Source organism: Caloenas nicobarica, chromosome 7 (assembly GCF_036013445.1).
Source record: "Caloenas nicobarica isolate bCalNic1 chromosome 7, bCalNic1.hap1, whole genome shotgun sequence".
In the NCBI taxonomy this organism is placed as follows: domain Eukaryota; kingdom Metazoa; phylum Chordata; class Aves; order Columbiformes; family Columbidae; genus Caloenas; species Caloenas nicobarica.
In genome coordinates, this window is record NC_088251.1 from 10307516 (window position 1) to 10322356 (window position 14841).

At 39.5% G+C, this 14841-nt stretch overlaps 1 long non-coding RNA gene across 1 annotated transcript; it reads left to right on the forward strand.

The window, feature by feature from the left end:
* The first annotated feature begins 7174 nt into the window (after nucleotides 1–7174).
* Nucleotides 7175–13105, forward strand: LOC135990713 (uncharacterized). The gene is made up of 3 exons (XR_010606449.1): nucleotides 7175–7498; nucleotides 12295–12368; nucleotides 12945–13105. It is a non-coding gene; the product is annotated as an uncharacterized LOC135990713 (long non-coding RNA).
* Nucleotides 13106–14841: the final 1736 nt, after the last annotated feature.

Below are 14841 nucleotides of genomic sequence, written 5' to 3' on the forward strand. Positions count from 1 at the left end.
TTGATTTTTCTGGAAGTACGATCTCTAAAGCCAAAGCTTTAGATACCTAAGAAGGTATTTTCCTTGAGTTATGAGTCAGTTCTTAAATGAATTTGAAATGAAAGGTGCCTGGGCCAATTGATATATATGGACAATTCCCCCTGAACAACTTCCAAGGTAACTCTTTAACATGCTGTATTGGACATCTACAGATATTTAAGATTTTGAAAGATCAAAAAGATGTCAAAGCCTTGTCTTAAGTGCTTGAAAACAACTGGATAAGTTCAGTAAGTGTGAACTGGATGGAGCTTGGTCTTTTGACTGATTGGCTGTACCAAAAGCACATGAAGTTGAAGATCTATTCTTTGTATCTCTGGATGGTCTTTAAATCTAAAAAATGAGTAAAAAGAATAGGGAATACTGAATCTTTGACAGAAACAGGTGCTGAAGATACATTAGTAGTGTTTCAGAAAGTGTATAAGGTTTAAGGTGCTGAACTTGAAACAGTGCAAAAATGTCTGTTTTCACAGGCTTTTCCTTAATACCAATTTTGTTTTTTTCTCAGTGGGCTCCAAAACAAAGCATACCCAAATTCATGGCCAGTTCTGAAAACGTAAGCCGATTTCAGACTTTTGTGATACACCTTGCTGGAAACCCTTTGGAAAAAAAAAAAAGTAGTTAAAATGCCTGCACCCTACATCTAATTCTGTTAGGTTTCTTTTGATATTATTTTGGCATATGTAAAGTCAATGAATATGAATGTATATAAGATATGGCAAAGGTCGTATTTTTAAGGTTTGCAATACTTTTCATTCCAGGCTTTCAGAGACCTTTGTAAAGATTTGACTCCAGACACCAACTGGCCAGGAGATGGTGTTAGTGGTGTACTATGAACAGACAGTAAGTGACACAGATTCTAAGCAAAGTGAATCGCTTGTGTGCAATCTGTTGAAGACATCTCACCTTCCTCTGAGTGCTGCCCATCTCTTGGACCTCTCATTGTCCTGTTCTGATTATTTGCATTATCCATAATAACTATTATTCAGTGTTGCTGTTTCAACATGGCAAGAAAGCAACAATATGAAGGCAAACATAATTTCCTTGAATCTTTGCGGATACATGCATTAGTTAATAATGCAGATAATTTATTATAGAATCATAGGATGGTTTGGGTTGGAAGGGACCTTAAAGATCATCAATTTCCAACCCCCTGCCATGGGAAGGGACAGCTTCTACTAGACCAGATTGCTCAAAGCCCCATCCAGCCTGACCTTGAACACTTCCGAGGACGGGGCATCCACAGCTTCTCTGGGCAGCCTGTTCCAGTGCCTCACCACCCTGGTAGTTTAAAGTAGACTAGACCAAAGACTACATCACTCAGGAATAGCAGTTGTGAGTGAAATAAATCCAGCCATCCGGACATTTTTGACTTCTTTTGAAAGCCTTAATCTTGTGGCTAGTAACAAGCAGTTTGGAAAGATGTTCCTCTCCAGGACAACAAATGCCATCTGTTCCCTTCCTCCTTCAACTTGTGTCAGGACCCAACTCAGCTGAGTTCCCTGGTTGCAGGGTGACCTCAAAGCTTTCATTCTCCTTTTCTTTCAGCATTGGTAATCCCTATGCCAGCTCACTTCTTCACTTCCTAGTCTTTGTTTTCCTCCTGTAGTTGCAACCCTTACAGTCTGCCCAATATGCCACTAAAATCACATTGTCTGCAGTTGTTACTATGTAATGCCACCTTCTGGTACTGTGGGCTGGCTTCACATCTTCACACCTCCGTTGAAGTTTCCTCTCCCACCACCCTTCTGTTCAGTTACCACTTTCATTGAGCTCAGCAAACACTGATGCTCATATGGTCTCCTTCACTCCATGACTTTGCTTATGCTGCTTAAATTGTGTGAGATTTTGTTTCTAATTCTTTCCTTGCAACACTCCCTCACTTCGTGCAGGGTTTCAGTGGTGGTTTTCTGCCTCTGCTGTCAGCCAGGAAAGGCTCTGTGGACAGGGAGACAGTAGATGGTGGTCAGCTAACATGGTTCTTCAACACCAGGCTGTTGCTATGATCCCAGGTTATTCACACATGGTTTTGCACTTTATCAGCTCTTTTAATCATTACCATCCAAAAAGAAGGAAATAAATTCAGTTATGCTGCCTGGGTTACTGTGCAGTCATGGCCATCCTGGACCCTTTAGTCTCAGTCTAGTTATCATCTCCTGAAGTTTCAGTGAGGAGATCAGCTACAGCCTGAGTTTTGCTGTTCGAAGGCTTCAAAAGCTCAAAGGTGAAAGAGGGATACTGTCCCTTGATATTTCATTGCTCTGCTTTCTTCAGGGAGGTTTCCATGGCTCAATGTGCAAGGGAACCTGCCCCAGCCTTCCCCAATGCATGGGCTGTCCTTGCCTCTCATTTAGCACAGGTCACACAAGAAGGGGCAGCTCCTCTTGTCCTCTTATCTCTTATTTGTCCATCCATGCCAAAGTTGGGGGCATCCTGACTAGCTGACAATATAGTGTGCAGGGACATGCCCTGATATTTGTATCTAAATGCTGTATTTAGTTGTGTTATCTACAATAGTTATTATCTTTTACATTTAGCAAATGGGACAAAGTGTTCTAGGTGGCCTGGGAAAGGAGCCAGTGGGATGAAAGGCCACTGAGATCAATCAGGCTGATGATTTATTTATGTGGTTGATTATTGTGACAGTAACAGCTCTTTCTTCTTGGCTAGTATGCTCCAATTTTGAAATTTTTTTTTAAAATTCCGTAGTTATTCTATACAAAACTTCCTGTTCCGGGTAAAATATCTTAACTCTAGGGGGACTTAGCACCTTTTAAAAAAATTATCCAAGTGATTTAGATGAGTAATTAATATTTTCAAAAGAAGTTACTTAAGAGTCTAAATCTAGTGATTTTCAGGATTGCAAAACTGATGGTCCTTTTGCCATCATTATTCAGCACTGGAAGCTTCTTCATCTATATTTGGCAAAGAAATCTCTTGCATTTTGATTTTCACACAGAACAGCTTTTTAAAAAATAACTCCTGTCTTTCACAATGTACCTTTTGCCATGATGCTACTTTGCCTGCAGTGAGACTTCTTTACAGTGAGGTTGTTTGGCCCATTGTGTATTCTTCAGATTGGTCTTCATCCTGCAAGTACAGGGAGCCTCCATCATTTCTGAGTGCAAATTAGATCAATTGCCCTGAGAACACTGGCAGAGAGAGCCATTCGGAAAAGTGATGTTCAGTCTGAAGATGGTCTGTTGCCCTTAAGTTATTTTAAGAAGAGAACTGGTAAGGAGATTATGCTTTGTTCCTTAGGGAGAATATATCCAGAAGATACATCAGTATTTCCATGGAGTTCATTATTTCAACTTTTTATCCAAACTCTGCAGAGAATGTGGAAATATTGCAATGTTCTTCAGGACAGAAGTTCTGAATTTTGATCAGTTGTGCTTACAAAGCTGGAAGCACCTCTTGTTTGGGAAAATTTTCTGTCCCCCAGAATTCACTGAAGCAGAAGTCTTTTCTCCCAAGAATTATATAGACTGACATTTTTACTTAGGAAGGGTAGAGGGGAAAAGTCTGCTTATTCAGAATATTTCTTTTTAAAGATTGGTCTTTAAGAAATTGAAGAGGCATGAGTGTGTGAGGAAAAACATCTTTGAATACGAAGGACAGTTAACACAGAAATTTGTGTGTGGAAATGCGTGAAAGCAGAAAATAGGCATGTGTGGTTCCTAAGGAAAACAGTGATAGAATTCAGGAAATACTTAATCAGTGTTTTGACCATACATGCAGCTCAAGCTTGCTAAATAAGTGACTATTCAAAGTCAGGATGCCAGAACAGGAACATTTTCAATAGGCTACTGACTGTGATTTTAAGTGGGCCTTGTAGCCTCATGCATCTCTTTGATATAATGTTAAGAAATTCCTTCAGTGTCATGGCATCATGTTTTGTTAAAATATTTTATTATTTTCACCAAGCTCTCTTTGAGCTGAGAAATCTGTTGATTACAATTTAATTGCTACAGGTAGGGCACCCTTCAGGAGATTACTATCCTCACTCCTGCTAGGATTTCTGTCATTGTAGTGATGATGTTTTTCATACATTGTTTTGGAAAAAAAGAATCTAGGGTTATCATTAATTTGTAATTAGGATAATGAATTGTGCTGGCTTCAATTTGCCTTCCTGTAATGCCAATGGAAGATCTGTGTGCATATCCAAAATAAGATGAGTCTTTAGGTGGCATTTACAGTAATTATATTAATTAGAGAGGTGTTAGGGTAGTATTACTACTTCATAGCCCTTGGACTGACTATTTTAATAGTCCATGTGCAAGGATGATACTTGCACTTATGTTGGTGAATATGTTACCTGGGAAGAGGATGACTTTAGCTGGACTGAGTGTACCTGTGGCTGTGTAGCGATGGAACCCGTGCCCAGTCATCCAAAAAGACCGGTTTCAGGGCATAGCAGCATTTATTTTCTTGTGCAGCCATGCTGAATGTGACATATATTTCTGAGAAATTGGAAGAAATTCAGGAAATAAAAACCATTTTGCATAAGCTGACCACCTGCATTAAACTGTTTAAGTGCCCAAGTAAGACTGTGCTTGTGCTTTGCAATAAGAATTTCTCTCATTTTGCTTTCTCAGTTTAGTTTATATTTTGGTTCACATACTTACTGAAGTTAACATTAACTACATCCATTTAGACAGAAATTAAAGTGAAGAGCCCTCTTGTTTTTCTGTTGTATTGCTGCGTTCTTTTTGTCACTACTATGGAGTGTACGGGTACATATCTGCATACAAAATACATTCTAATTTTGGAAGATGGAACAAGTCCATGTTTTGTTCATTTCCTTCTCATCAATGGTGTTAAAAAGACTGCAGGATTGGCATCAACATTACAGTTGACTGGATGGTCCTCATGACACTTCAGTCACAGCTAAAACAGATTCTGTTGTACAAAAAGCACAGGAAAGGAAACTGTGGAGCTTGGTTTAGAGAAGGATTTAAGAGTGGTACGTGTACACATGAAGAATTAGGATGTCAAAGCAAACTGGATAATTCTGGAGTGGTCTGGTAAGCTCCGAGGCAGAACTGAATTCAAATCGTGTGCAGATCCTGGTAGCTCAAGAAATTATGTTTTAAAAATTGTACAAAAGGAGTATGGTTTCTTTTAATCATTGTGGAAGGCTCTGAGAGGCAGAGGTGAAGGAGAAAGGGGCAGGCTGATTAGTCCAGGCACTAATTAGGGCCAAGGTCTGTTGAGGAAGTTAATGAGCTTCTAAATAGCCAAATAACAGCAGGTAGGGAGCAGAGTAGTCAGCCTCCACATCCTGCTTTTATTTCTGCCCTGAAGTGAGAGATATCTTTAGGAGATCTAGACAATGTGTTGTGGTCAAAAGTCTTCTGCTAGGAAATATCTGCTTGTGATGTCAAAACTTTTTTCTTACACAATGCAAGCGAAATTTTAAACGCATTTTTAGTCTTTCGAGATTGGTGATGATTTACATGAGTACCCCTTGAGTCTTACTGCAGTGCTCAGGATAGGACATTTTGACTGATTTTAACTCTTCTGGTCTCCCTGACCCTGCCTTTGGCTCTGCTTCTGAAAGTGTCTGGCATCAGTGCTCTTGTTTGCACTTCTCCCCCATCTTTGTATGCCAGATAGCTTTTGCCATCTTCCTGACCTTGCCAGGTAAAGATTAAGATAACACAGATTTGCATAGCATTTGTTTGTTTTTGAAAAACATCTAAAGGCAGAAGAAATGCCAGCAGGTAAGTCAATGCGAAGAAAAAAAAAAAAAAAAAGATGGGAGGCCAAATTAGCACAAAGCAGTGGGAGGGATATGCTCTTAGTACAGACCACAAAATTACTGCGGAGGGGCACGGGCTCTTCTTCAGTGTGTGCATGATGCTGTGTAGATATGTTATCCTGAATAAGGACGGAGGTGCGAGCCTGCCGGCGTGTCTGTGTTTGGTTGTGGGTGTAAGTACACCCATTAGCTACGCACCCACCTGCAGATACCTGAAACAATAGTGCAGCAACAGTGAGGATTTGCTCGCTTGGGTTCTCAGCTCTGGAGGGGTCCGGTCTTTCTGAACTGCTTGCATGGTGGACTGGACTTCATCAATTTCGTTCCCCACAAGACTTCATGCTACTCATGTCTAATAGGTATTTAATAACATGCATGGGCTAAAGAAAATATTTTTATCTGTTATAGGATTCCTTTTCATTTTCACCGCCTACCAGATCTGGTGGATCTGCATCAGGAAAGACCAGTGCATTTTTTTCTGGTTTGAAATGTTTGTCATTCCTGTGGTGGCTCACTTCTGAGTCACATCTTTTCTAATCATTATAAAAGTATCATTAATATAGCAACAAGCAATTAAAGAAACCCAGAATCTATCTGGCCCACACTGTCAATTGAGTGTGATTCCAGGGCTGTAATTAACTGTGCAGTGTTTGGAAGTGTGTTGTGTCCACCACCTGTGTCCCCTGGGCTGAATTTCTACTCCTTGTGTCGTTCTTAAAGACCCAAACAGGACTAAAAAGCAAGGCTCAGAACTGAGACATTTCTTGATGAATGTTAAGGAGGCCAGGACTTCTCTAATGTGGTGGCATGTCTTCTGTTGTTCTTGTTGAAACAACCCATGGTGATGGCTTCAGTTTTATGATCTTAATACTGAAGGCATTGATTATTTCCAAAAGAAATTGCCTGCCACCTTCTTTTTGGAAAAAAACCCCTAATTCTCTCCCATCTGTAAAATAGGTAGCTGTTAATTTACTTCTAAATTGTGCTCTGCTTTTACGTGAAAGCAGTTGTTTTGTCATAGATGTAATAGTTACTCCTTTACTTATGTCACATTTCTCATTCTCTTTTGGTTAATAATCTTTGCCTGAGGACCTTGGTTAGTGGACAAAATTTCTCAGTGCCAGCACCAACGTAAACTGGTTATCTGAACAGGATATAGCTGACTGTCTGGCCACATTTTCGTGACCTTCAATATTGTTCCCTTTAAACTGGCATATGAAAGGGAATTGCCAATGAGTCATGTGTTATTTGCAGGTTATTATTATTCAGAACCTGATGCCAAGGAAACGGATTTCTTCTCTGTTATTACTTTGTTATTCATTGCATTGTGCAATAGATCAATTCCAAACATAAATACATGGAGTAGTCCATGAAATAAACCTTGTTACATGCAAGTACGTACATGCTGCATGCTAGCCCTGGCACAGGGAATCAGAAGTCTTGTGTAGTTTCTTTGGATTTTTCATATTCTGTTATTAGTACTTCGGTGCATTTTTTTTTCCATTGGGCTGCTTCATTTTTGATGGCAACTTCAAAGAAATGACTTGAACAGAAATTTTGGACTTTGTTCTGAAACTCACCATGCTCACTGGGGGGTATCCTGTGTATTTTTGAGCTCTGGGTGTCTTTGACAGTGGCATAAACTTTTGAGAGGACGTGATTTCACCTCGACTTTCCCACCAGGATTCAGCAGCTAAGGTATGTTTGGTTTTGTATTGGTTACATTTTGTCAGGTGTGGAAGCCAGAATTATTATTATTATGTAGAACATTCCTGTGTCTTGCAGCTTCTTATGTTCAGACTGGAGGCACTCTGGGAACTTTGGTGTCGTACAAATCCCCTTTCCATGCCTATGTGTCCAGTTCAGAAGGGATTTCTGCCGTGCCTGGGACCTCTCCTAAGGCTCACTCAGTGATTTGCACAATGGTTTCTGTAAGACAACTTTCTGATCTGTTTTGAGACTACTCATAATCCAGTCCCACTACTGGTTTTATCAGTCCTCAGTGCTGGTAGGGTAAGACACACAGAAACAGATTCTACCATCCATTTTACAGAAAAGTAGCCAGCAACTCATGCAGTCTTGCAGTGATTGAGATCTTCGGCTTCATGTTAACTTAAGGACAGTGTGAAAGACATCATTCCATGCAACCCTTTTTTCTGCAATCTCTAGAGGCTTTTCTCATTTCTGCCGTCAGTCTCTGGCCTGTATTTAAGTAGTGGTGTGGGGACAAAGAACAGTCCTTGGGCACAGACCAGCCACGTGATCACAGACTCGGATCACCCTGTGCCTTTGGCTGCCCTTCAGCCTCTGCCTTGTATTTTTAGCTTCCAATCTCCTTAGTGGAAGAATTGTCTCTTACTGTTTTTGTAGCACATCTAGCACAGTGGGTGGATTAGCAGTTCTGCCCACACCTCCTGTGGTCTGTAGTAAAAAGTAAATATTAAAAAATTATTCCTTGTGATTAAGGAAGAATTGTATTTCCTAAGGTCCATGACAAGGCATCCTTGTTTAAGGGAATTTGTTTTAAGGGGCTTCCCATCTTGGATGTCTTTGCCACACAACAGGTGCTTCAAATCATTTGTGCCCTGCAGTTTGAGCTGGGGTTTAATTCCTGTTCAATGTCAGATTCTTTTGCTTGGTGTAGCAGAGCATATCATGCAACCCGCAAATTGTGCTGGCGAGCATGTTTAATCATACATCAGCAGATTACCTATAATTAGCTCCATCACAGCTAGATCCTTGGAGATCTTTGGTAAGAGGATAATGTCTGCTCCAAGTACTGAAGCAACTGTGAGGAAGAGAGGAGCACAGCTGCCAAGTACTGCTGGAAAAGATTTGAGCTGGTTAAAGCCTTTGATCAGTCTGAAGTTGTTCGTAGTTTCATGTTTCAAAGTCCAGGCTTTTACTTCCTTGAGCTGTTCCACTGGGTAAATACAAATATCTTGAGGCTTCATGTCAGTCCTGTGCATCAATATAAACTCTTCATTTATTTGCTTTGTACCCTACTGTCAAGGCTTGGCAACTGGGATGGAGTTTACTCTGCCCATCACTAGAAGTCAGTGGTTTTTCTGTATTTGGGCTCATCACCTTAAACTAATTTTGTGATCAGTGAATAGGCAGAGTCCTTCGGAGCCTGTTAAGAACAAGGTATCTGAATGTTCAAGGCATCTGCTTTGGGATCAGATGAACTGTGCCCTAGAAATGAATGTTTTGCCTTGGACTGAGATATAGATATAGATGTCTAAGCTCAGCTGGATGAAACTCATTCAGGACATTTGCCCTTCAGTCCAGTTCAGCTTTTCTTTTACCTCTCAGTAATCTCTCGGTATTAGCAGGACTAAGCAGGGTTTAGGACAATTTTTCTGTATTGTAGGAGGTACAGAGAAAGCAGACAGAAAAGCAGGGTGGTGCACATCATTTATGTAACTTGTTTGGACCTGTGAGTCCACTCCAGTTTTGTGTTATTAATGCTTTTTCAGAAAAAAACTCCAAATTACCATCTCTCTTGAGTGTACTAGAGAAACACCTGCTACATCATAGACCTTGCAGGTCTGTCGCATGGCCAGGGAGACAGAATCGCAGCTTGCCTTGGCTGAGAGGTGGGGTTACAATATTGCGATCAAGATATAAGCAATATTTTCCCAGATGGTTAGCTCTCTAGATTAAGAACCCACAATGGTTTTCTGTGTTGCTATTTCAGACTTTCACACCTGATTAGCACCTAATCTGTTTTCATCTGAATATCTACTAGTCATATTTTATTTTATTGTATCAGCAACTGGATTTTCCTGGTTATTGGTATCTAATAGTCTAATTTCTTGTAGGGATAGATTTAAAAAGACTAAAACCTGAAACTTCTGGTTCGGAGTGAGCTGTGTCTATGCCTTCCCCCTATAACTGACACAGCTGCATCAGGATAACTTCTATGACTTGAAAATCAAAATGAAATGTGTATAAAAAGTAGAAGCAAGGACGCGCCTGAGGAATGACAGGTGAAGAATACAGGACTAAAGCCAGAAAGGCTAAACTGAGGCATACTTGGGAGGGTATATAGAAAGCAAGAAGATTCTGTAATGAAAATGTAAAGAAAAAAAAAAAAGGCAGGTTAGAAGTTTACTACTCAACTTGGAAAGAGATCAAATAGCAGATGATAAGCAAATTAAATTATTCAAGGCTTTCAATCTGAAAGTTAGTTATGTCCAGAAGTTTACCAAAATTAAGTCTAATTATGTGGTGCTTAAGTCAGAAAACAGAAAAAAAGCAGTTTAAATAATATTTTGAAGCTTGTATATAGAGAGAACCAGAGCATGGAAAAACTGCCCTAGGATATACGCAGAACTAGCAAAAGCTGTCACTGAATTGTTAGTTCTTTGTGGTAGTTGTGGAAAAGACACAACACACTTCAGCCTTCTCAGCATCATTCCTCAGTAGATTTCCATCTCCATTGAATAGTGAACCTATTTTTTCCTTCCTCTTATTTATGCGCAGATTTCTTTCCTGTTGCCTTTTATGGTCCTTGCATCTTGAATCTTATTCTTTCCAATATGCATATCCAGGGGTTGAAATGGAAATTTTGAAGGCCTGTTATGAACTTGTAGACATGCTGGTGTAAAAACGTGAGAACTCCTTGTAGCCTTCATTCTGCCCTGTTTTCTCTCCATGGAAAGTGCTGGTTTGCAGTGTGGCACAGCAGCAGCTACCTGCTCATCCCAGTTGCTGTGGAGAGGTGTCTACTGCACTATATTGCTGTTATATTGACATTGAATGCTTGTAGATTTGTATTACACTCACTGCTGTGTAGTTAAAATGTATGTATCTATGTCACTCTGCCATTAAGAGAACTGAAACCATATATGCATAATGAGTTGGAAGTGAATTTCCAGTTTTGCACCATGGCTCCTGTGAGTAACACAGATGTCACAGGCCTCTTCAGCATCACTGGGATTCCTTTCCTGAGAGGGGACTGTTCAGCTGAACAAATGTTCGAGGGTCAGGACTTGAATTTATATCTATATTATCTATTAATGCTTTTCTGCCACAAATTGCCCTGCATGGCTAAACTTACTGGAAATCCCGTCAAGTGTATGTGCAACGTTGTGTTGTAAAGAGAACAAAGTTAGTCTGTGTTCACAGGTTTGTCCAAAGACTTCTGAGAGAGAAAACTGAAATGCTTCTCTGTTCAGAAATGTTGCTGCAGAGACCTGGAGGGATGCATTTCAGTGTACGAACTTGTATCTCAGACACAATCTTTCAAGGTGCGCTATGCCAGGGCAGATGTTGCAGAACATATAACCGAGCCAAGGATTCTGGCACAGAGAGGTGAAGGAAGGCAGGAAGCGTTCAAACTGTATCTCTTCTGAAACACAGTGATATCATAGATAACACACTATTAAACTGTGAGCTCATCCTCCATCGCCATAAGGCAGTGTTGCAGTATTTCTGAGCTAACATCTTCATTTATCAGCAAGTGATTGCATCAAAATTACTCATCTTTTTGGATTAAGAGAGAGCTGAACAACACCAAAAATTCCAAGAAAGACTGACTTTATATAATACTTGCCATCCATTCTTTCATGTAAAGTTATCATACCAGTTCTAGTGCAAGGCAGTATTAAAACCCATTAAGAACATTTTAGAATTGGTTGGCTTCTACATCTGACTACACCATACTAAGGTTAATGTATCCAATTTATCTTAAAACTCACATTGGTTACACCTGAAATAGTCACAATGATATTTCAGCATGAAGATGTGAAAGGTAGAAACCATAACTTCCCAAAGTCATTCGAATGGATGCCATGTGTGAAACTGTCCGGCATTGTTGACATCAATTCCAGTCCAAATCCCTCTGATTTTACTAAGCTCAAATTGTAACCACTAAAAGTAGAAATGTATTAAATACATGCTCAAACATCCTTCATTACATTGCTGCAATGGTGGTGCTGCAGAACATGTCTTTGGCATCTGGAATTTCATTACATTTTCTTGTATGCTTTTCCTTTGGTGCCTTCACTGGTCACAGGTTTTCTGTCATAAGGATTTTGTCTAGGTACCTACAACATATCCTTGTGACTTTAAAACCAAGAATAAAAAACAGAAGTTAATTGATAAAATAAAATGTTTTAAAAACCCCACATTTTCATAATGAAATCTGAAGCAAATTACTGTTGACCAAGCTTGAACATGGACACATATTGGCATCAGTAAAATGATGGGAGATACAGTAATGCATCGTGTTAGAACAATAGTACTAGATGAAAAATATTTAGATTAAACTGGAATATGAGGTGTTCTAAGGGAAAAGATGTCAACATACTGAACATATTACTTTTCATTGCCAAGTGTTGTCCAAGCCCATTATTAATTTTGAGCAATCCAGTGTTGCTTATTTCTTTTGGCTACCAAGGCCTATGAAGGTATGAAGTTTACAAGGGTGACTACATGAGTATCTGTTAACCAAGTGTCAGTGGATCGTGTATTTATCTCTCTTGCAGGACTTAGCATCCAGCAGTCTTCAGAGCTTCTCCAAATAATAGTTAATTTTGTTTCCCAACATCTTACCAGGTTGGTAAGTATTTTGCCATTTTAAGGATAACAATAATTATAAATATGTTAATATTTTCTGACTGTATGGTATCATATGGGAATCAGAAAAGATTGTATAAAGGGCATTATTCCCCCAGTTGTGCCCAAGCAGGTGTGTAGAGTTTGTGGGGTAAAGGGCACACAATACATTACCCAGCCAGCAACGGGAACATCTACAGGAGACAGGTGACATCCAACCATCAGCCTGAACTGATGTTATCATGTCTGTGTCCCATGCAGAAATCTCACTGCTGACTTCAGTGAATTAACAACATCACATTAATATATTTATATCTTGGTGATAACTTTTCGATGCCTGTAAACAGGTATGTTTTGCTTCCAAATCAATTTCAGGTATAACACTACTTTAAAGCATGTTCTGATGAAAACCTAAAGGCATAAATAAGTTAATGACATCTTCATCTAATAGAAATGAACTCAGTTTTATGACCGCATGGACAATGGGGGAAATATAGTCTTACTAGGCACTGTATGATGAAAATGATTGACTAAAATAGAAATTTAGAAGTCTTGTTATGAAATATATTTATCTTCACAGCCATAGCTGAAGAGCAGTTGATGTGCACCAAAGGAATCTACTGCCAGTCAAACACCAGTTCATTTCAACCATTGGTTCATGTCCAGCAAAACCTCCAAGATGAGGCTTCTTGACTATTTTAGCAGAACTGTTTGAGAAACACTTGGATACTTTGGGAATGGGGTTAGGTGTTGATTTATACATAAATGGACAATAAATGGCTTCTACTGATTAAGAGTTTGGGAAGCTTGTGTAACAATCTGTTCTGTTTCAAATTTCTGACCTGGGATAACCCATGTAATCCATCCACCTTATTTGAGTGTTGTAAGAATAGCCGTATGTTCCTATATATTCTGGTATCATAGTAATAGGAGCCGTGTAAATGCTTTAGCAAGACAGATAAAATAGCAGGGGGCAGAGGTAATCCCTGGCATGTCTCCTGGGCACCTCCCATCTAAATATGAATCATGCTTCACCCAGGCAGATTTTATTTATGTCCTTGTTCATGACCACACATTTAGGATGCGGATGTGGCTACAGTGGTTATTTTGTCTCTAGTTTATTGCATAAAAGGAAAAGAAACTACAGTTAGATGTGCCCATGCAATGCTCAGGATACTCACAGGCAGAGGGAAGGGTGGGAAATACGTGGTTCTAAGGTGTCTTACAATGGGCAAAGTGAACTGAATTATTTAGGGCAGAGCAGCTTAATTTCTTTCAGAATCACTGCCTGCTTTACAGTTATCTCTTTATATGTTCCTTTATGGCTATTTTTTAATCGAGGAAAAGAAATCCACAATTAAAAATAAGTCAGTGGAATGATGTTTTGTACTTATCTGTTAGTTGAAGCAATACAATTAGGATGTTGTAGGTGACAGACAATTCTGGAATAACCAGTACAAAAAAGCATTTTAAAAAATTAAGAGATGAAGGTAAAAATAATTCAGAAGACAGTAAATAAATGCTTCATCACATTTGCCAGACTACTCTGTACTCACAGATCCTCAGTTTGTGTGCAGAGGTTTTAACCGTGCATATAGAGAAAATAGCACTTTGCCAATAGTAGTTAAGGAAAAACAGTGGTCTATATGTCAGTATACTGGTTTCCAAACCGTACGTGGTAGAAACCACTTCGGAAACCTGTCTCATTACAAAAAAAACCCCCTATGTTCCTCACGGACATAATTATAGTGTTTTCAAGCATGGCTGAACTGGATGTAACTTGTAGCAAAATACCACATTGAGGAAAACACCTTGTTCGAGAAAAACATTCTTTGGTGATTAATCCCATTGACACTACTGTGTTCTTAAGGGCTTTGACAATTGGAATTTAGTTTTAATTGGGGAATGAATACAAATATATTCTGATAAATTGAGTTGCTAGCATACAGGCAAAACTGATCAATTTATCTTCTGGGAATTTATATGAGGCAAAAGGCATGTTATATGAATATTTAAGTTATTTTCCTTTTTTCACCCCCAGAAAACAAAACTAAGCCTTAACCTGGATAATCATGCAAATAATGTACTTTTTAAACCCGTAGTTTGACCTCATTCTCCATGAAGTCTGTTTTCTTCCTGGGGCTCTCCCTCCCCTGTATTTATGTTCTCACTCAGTAACATGGAACAATGCTGTTCCCTACAGCAGTAGGACGAGACCCTCTGAGCACAACTCCACGTACATGTCTTTTAAGTGGCCCTGCCACTTTGCTCAGCTCCTGCCCCTCCCTGGGTTATTCCTCCCACCCTTCTGCTGCCTCTGCAGTTGGACCTGCATGATGGTTTTGATCGTGACTTATTTTTCAGGTGGATCGTTTCCCCCATCTAGCTCATTGCACACCTTCCAGCTGAGAAAGATATTTTGTCATTAGCAAGTTTTAACCAAAAAAACCCAAAGGAATTATGTGTTTTCTTTCCTT